The following is a 6,096-nucleotide window of genomic DNA, read 5'->3' as shown; positions in this document are numbered from 1 at the left end:
TTTCCAATGCCGGGCCTTATAAAAGGGGACATGCTTGTGATGCTGAGAGGCCTAATAAACCCGGACGGAGGTAGTTTGTTTTATTTATTGCCTTGTAGACTCATTTTACCTCGGGAAACGTTATATTACAGTAACATATTATGTTACTCCAAGCACCTCTCTCCTCATTAAATACTTGCCACATAAGCAAAATTGTTTTGGAATGTGTTAAGTTACACCCTCCTTCCATCTATAGAGGGCATAATACATTTTTCGAGGCTAAGTTTGACCAAATGTTAGAGCAATAATATATAACATGCAAGTTACACAAAGTACATCGTCAAATTCGTATGTGAAAGGAGCTTTCAATGATATAATTTTCACATTATGCATGTCATGTACTATTAATCTTGTCAATAGTCAAACGCGGTCTTAAAAACGCATTAGGCTCTCTATATATATATAGATGGAAGGAGGGAGTGCTACCTAAGGGTAACTACATATATATATATACGAGATCAATCAAGCAAAGAAAAGTCGCGCGGAACGATCTGCAAGTAAGTACGTGCTCTGTGCGCGGCTTTGATGGATCCCGCGATGATGGCCTGTCGGAGCAAGAAGCCGCGGCTATCCTTCTCTGGCCTGGCGGAGCTCGCCGCCGGCCTCATGAAGCGCCTCGCCGACGCAAACCCCGACTCCAACCTTGTCTTCTCGCCGCTCTCCATCTACGCCGCCGTCGCGCTCCTGGCGCCCGGCGCCAAGGGGGACACCCTGGACGAGGTCCTCCGCGTCCTGGGCGCGCGCTCCCGCGACGAGCTCGAGGAATCCATCTCGCGCATGGCGGACGACGCGCTCCAGGACCTGTCAGGATCCGGCGGACCGAGCGTCGGGTTCGCGTGCGGCGTGTGGAACGACAAAAGGCGGCCGCTGAAGCCGGCCTACCGCGAGGCCGTCGTCGGCACCTACAGGGCAGAGGCGCACACCTTGGACTTCCGGGAGAACGCAGAGGAAGCGGCGCAGCACGGTAGCGAAGGTCACGAGGAACCTCATCACGGAGGTCGTCCGTCCTGAAGACGTTAGCATGGCGCCCAACACCACTCTCGCCAACGCCATATACTTCAAAGGCAAGTGGAACCTGCCGACTGCCGTTCCACGAGAGGCACACCAGGGAGCCGTTCTACCGGCTTGACGGAACTGCCGTCGACTCGCCCTTCATGTGCAACCCTGCCCGCCACTTCATCGCCGTGCACGATGTGTTCAAGGTCCTCAAGCTGCAGTACAAGATGCCACAACGAGGATATCAATCGTACCAGTCGACGGAAGGCTTCAAGCAACCCACGCAGTACTCTATGTGCATCTTCCTGCCGGACGCGTACGACGGCCTGCGGGGTCTCGTCGACGAGATAACCTCCCGTCCGGCCTTCGTGCACGATCACCTGCCGGCCTTCCCCGTCAAGGTCGGCGACTTCGGGGTCCCCAAGTTCAAGCTTGATTTCTCAAGCAAAATCGTCGGAACCCTCAAACAGTTGGGGCTCGTTCTACCGTTCGGCATGGGTTCTGACCTGTCTGACATGGTGGAGGCCCACGGCACAGGCTACCCATTGGTCGTTCAAGAGGTCATCCATAAGGCTGTCATCGAGGTCAACGAGGAAGGGACGGAAGCTGCGGCTGTCACCATGATGCTCGCGGCTCCTGGATGTGCCATGATGATGCCGGAGCCCATGGTGGATTTCGTCGCCGACCATCCTTTCGCGTATTTCACAGTCGAGGAGGCGTCCAGCGTCATCATGTTTGCAGGGCATGTTGTCGACCCTACCAATGGCAAAGGCCCGGTGCGGATTGTGCAACAGAAACAGGGGGGTGCACTTAGCCAGCAGCGGCTACCTGTGGGAGGATACGACGAGTTGCCGGTGACCAGAAACCCGCCGGTGCAGTTCGATGCAGCAGGGCAGACGAAGAATCCTCGCTCCAGCGGCCTGGCAGCGCTCGCCGCGAGGCTTGCGAGGCGCCTGGCCGAGGACAGCACGGACGACAATCTAGTCTTCTCGCCGCTGTCCATCTACACCGCTTTGGCGCTCCTGGCTGCCGGCGCCCGGAAGGCCACACTGGACGAGATCCTCCGCGTCCTCGGCGCGCGGTCACGTGGCGACCTCGAGAAGTTCGTGTCGCGCATGGCGGTGGACGCGCTCCAGGATAGGTCCGCCTTGGGCGGCCCCTGCGTGGCGTTTGCATGTGGCGTGTGGAGCGACCTAATGCGGCCGCTGAAGCCGGCCTTCCGCGAGGCCGTGGTGGGCACGTACAAGGCCGAGGCGAGCACCGTCGACTTCCGCGGCGCGCCGGAGGAAGCGTGTGTCCAGATCAACGCATGGGTGGCTCAAGTGACGAGGAACCTCATCGACTCTGTCCTCCCGGCAGTGTCGATAAAACCAGCAACAGCTCTGGTGCTCGGCAACGCCATGTACTTCAAGGGCAAGTGGGAGGACCAGCCGTTCGACCGGAGGCACACCGTGGACAAGCCCTTCCACCGGCTCGACGGCAGCCAGGTCGACGTGCCCTTCATGCAGAGCCGGGAGTCGCAGTTAGTCGCCGTGCATGACGGGTTCAAGGTACTGAAACTCCGGTACAAGATGGCGTCCCCAGTTCACGAGCAGCAGGCGCATCCTCCTCCTTTGGGCCGTGTTGAATCTGCTTATCCCTACAGCCACAACCGTGTTGGTCAGCCCGGTGACTATGGCGGCCATGCATCTCCGTACGCCCATCCTCGTGCTTACAACCATGGGGGTCCGTCTCCAAATTATCCGCCCCTCGAGACTGCCATGCTTCCGCGAGCATATTTGCCCCTCCATCACCGTGGCGTATTTGCCCCTCCAAATGCCATTCCTCCCCTTCCTCCATTCGGCGGCCCCTTCTCTCCGTATGCCTATCCTAGGCCATATCCTTATGGTGCACTTGGCAGCAATCCGTTTGGCTACCCTCCGATCCCCTATGCCACGCACCATGATCCATGGGCAGGCAACCTCCAACCGTTCCAGCGTGCTGCTCCGTGGACGCACTCCAGCTCCGATCGTAACAAGCATACGCAGTTCTCGATGTGCATCTTCCTCCCGGACGCCCACGACGGTCTGTTGGGGCTGCTGGACACGATAGCGTCCCGGCCTGGGTTCTTGCACGACCACTTGCCGGAGCAGCGGATCGACCTTGGCGAGTTCCGGGTGCCAAAGTTCAAGTTGTCCTTCCACAGCAGCGTCGTCACCGTCCTCAAGAAGCTGGGGCTCGAGCTGCCGTTCTGCCAGGAGGGCGACCTATCTGACATGGTGGAGGACGACGGCTCTGGCTTGCCGATAGTAGCGGAGGACGTCATCCACAAGGCCGTCCACGAGGTAAACGAGGAAGGTACTGAAGCCGCCGCCGTCACTATGGTCATTGCGCCTTCTGGAAGCGCAGCTGGGGGCTCGTGGCCACCACCTCCACAGGTGGATTTCATCGCCGACCATCCGTTTGCCTACTACATAGTGGAGGAGGTGACCGGCGCAGTTGTCGCACGTCCTCGACCCCTCCAAGAAGTAATCAATGTTTTCCTAGCTGTTGAGGTCGACGAACACATTTCTGTTTTCCTAAATAATTTTGATTTCAGAACTGCTCTGTATATGAGCGCTACTTGTACCATGATGAATTTATATGGATGGCTATTTTTCACCTCATGAAAATCTGCTTTGTGCTTCAGTTTGATTACAGTTAAGAGATGTCTTGTATGTTAACAAATAAAAATGAGGATCACCTAAACCATAACTTCACATTGTAAAAGAGCTTTTTCCAAGATAATCCTAAGGAAGGACAGCAGCGCTACACATGCCTCTACTCTTGTTAGGCCAACTCCACCGCATGACCCCATTCTGTCCGGATGCGTCCGTTTAGGGTAAACAGACATATCAGACGGCCCAGCGCGCGGGCGCAAACGGACTTTTGTTCGTTTTCTGTCCGCTTTGGACCCATTCCCAACCCAAACTTGGTCTGGTTTTGGGATTAAAGCGGACAGAATGCGGATGTTTTTCTCGCCCGTGCGTCCAGCTGTGTCCACGCATGCAGATGATAGCCCCATCTGTCATCGAAACAAAAAGGGACCCACCACCCACCCACCCATCTCTCTCTCCTCCTTTTCACCCACCGTCCCACCAACCAAGCAAGGCCGGCGCGCATACGCAAGGCGCGACGGGGAGCGGCAAGTGCGGCGGGGCGGGTGGCGAGGAGCGGCGAGTACGACAGGGCGGGCAGGCCGCGGAGAGCTCGGCTGCGGCAGCAGCAGCACGGAGCAAGGGGCGCGGTGCGGCTGCGAGCGCGGCGAGGCAAGGTCGCGGGGGCGGGCGAGGCGCGGCCCTGCTGCGAGCGCGGTAAACGGGCATGGCGAGGTCGCGGGGGCGGGCATCGCGCGTCGTGCGACAGAGCAGGCGGTCGTGGCGACGAGAGCATGCGGTGCGCGCCTGCGGGCTAGCTAGCTAGCTTCAGGCATGCGAGCGTGCGTGCATGCCAGCGGGCTTGCTAGCTAGCGAGCCGGTGCGCGTATCGCGTGCGGGCTAAACTAGCGAGCATGCTGGCTAGCTAGCCAGCCGCTTGGGAGGGCGACGCCGGCTGTCTTTTATGTGTTTGAAGAAATGACCGAGCCGGACAATATTTGGGATGGGTATGCTGCGCTGGGCGCCCGGCTGACGGAAATCCAAATCCGGGCGGACACGACCCATTGGCACCCCCAAACGGACAAAATCTGGACAAAGTGGACGTCCGTTTGGGGTTGTGCGGTGGAGTTGGCCTTAGATGACGCTGATAGAGGGCATTCAAAACCCAAGAAAAAACTCAAATTACGAATAACATCCAAAGAATAGGTGTAATATTTCAGTTGCAGTATGATAATAGTGATGTCAGCAATACCTTTAGTGGCAAAAAAGAGAGTAAACCTCTTCAATTTTTAAGATAGTCGAGACATCCCATCGAGATATGACAGGCAATCCAGCAATGGTTGAGAAATCTGATCAAGCATATGTCAGGAATGACTGAAGCATCTACTGTAGCACCCAGCAGGCAGGCAAGCAAAGCTACATATGAAAACACTGGTAGCATGCATCATCAGTAATTCTGAAACAAAATTGTAGAGCAGAATCGCTCCTTCCGTCAACCAATCCTTGGGGGAATAGTGGCTTGCTGGAGAGAATCTCTCCCTTTTAGACCAAAAAAAGGCCTTGATAGAAAGATGCAAGTAAAGTTTTCACTGCTGGGGCGCAGCTGGAGCTTCTGATCTCATGGCTCTTAGGTCTTGGCCTGTGTCTTGTTTTCGCTGTTGCTGTTTCTATAGTAGTCCTCTTGGTAATTGTTTTTCTTTCCTTTGCCGACTAGGCTGGTCCGTATTATTCCCTCTCCTTAATATGAAATGCAATATTTCAGCAGTCCAGCATAATCACAAAGTATCAATGTCCGATGTACGTGTGCACTCATGCTCGATCATTAGGAACCATCGCTGTCGCCCCTGCCGCCAGAACTTGTGGCGGTGCTGGGGCTCTTCTTGGTGTGTATGCCAATCATGGCCGTGATGATCGCTTTGATGGTGCTCCTTCTCTTGGGGATCCAATTCCCATCGGGCTTCTCCCTCTGGCTGCAGGCCCTGTCTGGCTGTCTGTCGGGCTTCTTTGCCGCAGTGAGCCTGGCGGTCCTCCTAGCTGCCAACTCTGCGGCGGTCATCTTTGCAGCTGTGTCCGTCTCCTTGCCCGACTTCTTCTTCATGAAGACCATCTTCTTTAGGCGCTCCTTGACACCCACGGCTGTGTCTTCCTCGGGCTCTGCACTGGCAGCCTCCTCCGACACTTTAGCTTCCTTTGCCTCCTTTGTGTTCTTGTCCTTGTTTTTCTTCTTCTTGGCATTCTTACTCCCTGAAGGGGCAGGCGCGTCTTCCTTTCTCTCTCCATCACCGGTTTGATTCGCACCTTTCTTCTCAGCTGCAACAATGATTATCATGCAAGAACAAAGTTTATAAAAGCGATGAAACCACATACAGGTAATCAGCTTTACTAGCCCTTCATAGGGTTACAAAAGAGAAATATGAATGAAAAGGAAAAAAAAAACTAAAAATGG

The 6,096-nt window shown here is 55.5% G+C and overlaps 1 pseudogene; it reads left to right on the top strand.

Annotated features, from left to right (window-relative positions):
- Window positions 1-579: 579 nt before the first annotated feature.
- On the top strand, window positions 580-3,546 carry LOC123083877 (uncharacterized; annotated as a pseudogene).
- Window positions 3,547-6,096: the final 2,550 nt, after the last annotated feature.

The sequence above is a fragment of the Triticum aestivum genome, chromosome 4A (assembly GCF_018294505.1).
Source record: "Triticum aestivum cultivar Chinese Spring chromosome 4A, IWGSC CS RefSeq v2.1, whole genome shotgun sequence".
NCBI lineage: Eukaryota > Viridiplantae > Streptophyta > Magnoliopsida > Poales > Poaceae > Triticum > Triticum aestivum.
The sequence above is the reverse complement of the archived record's forward strand: the minus strand, read 5'-3'. Positions and strand labels throughout refer to the sequence as shown.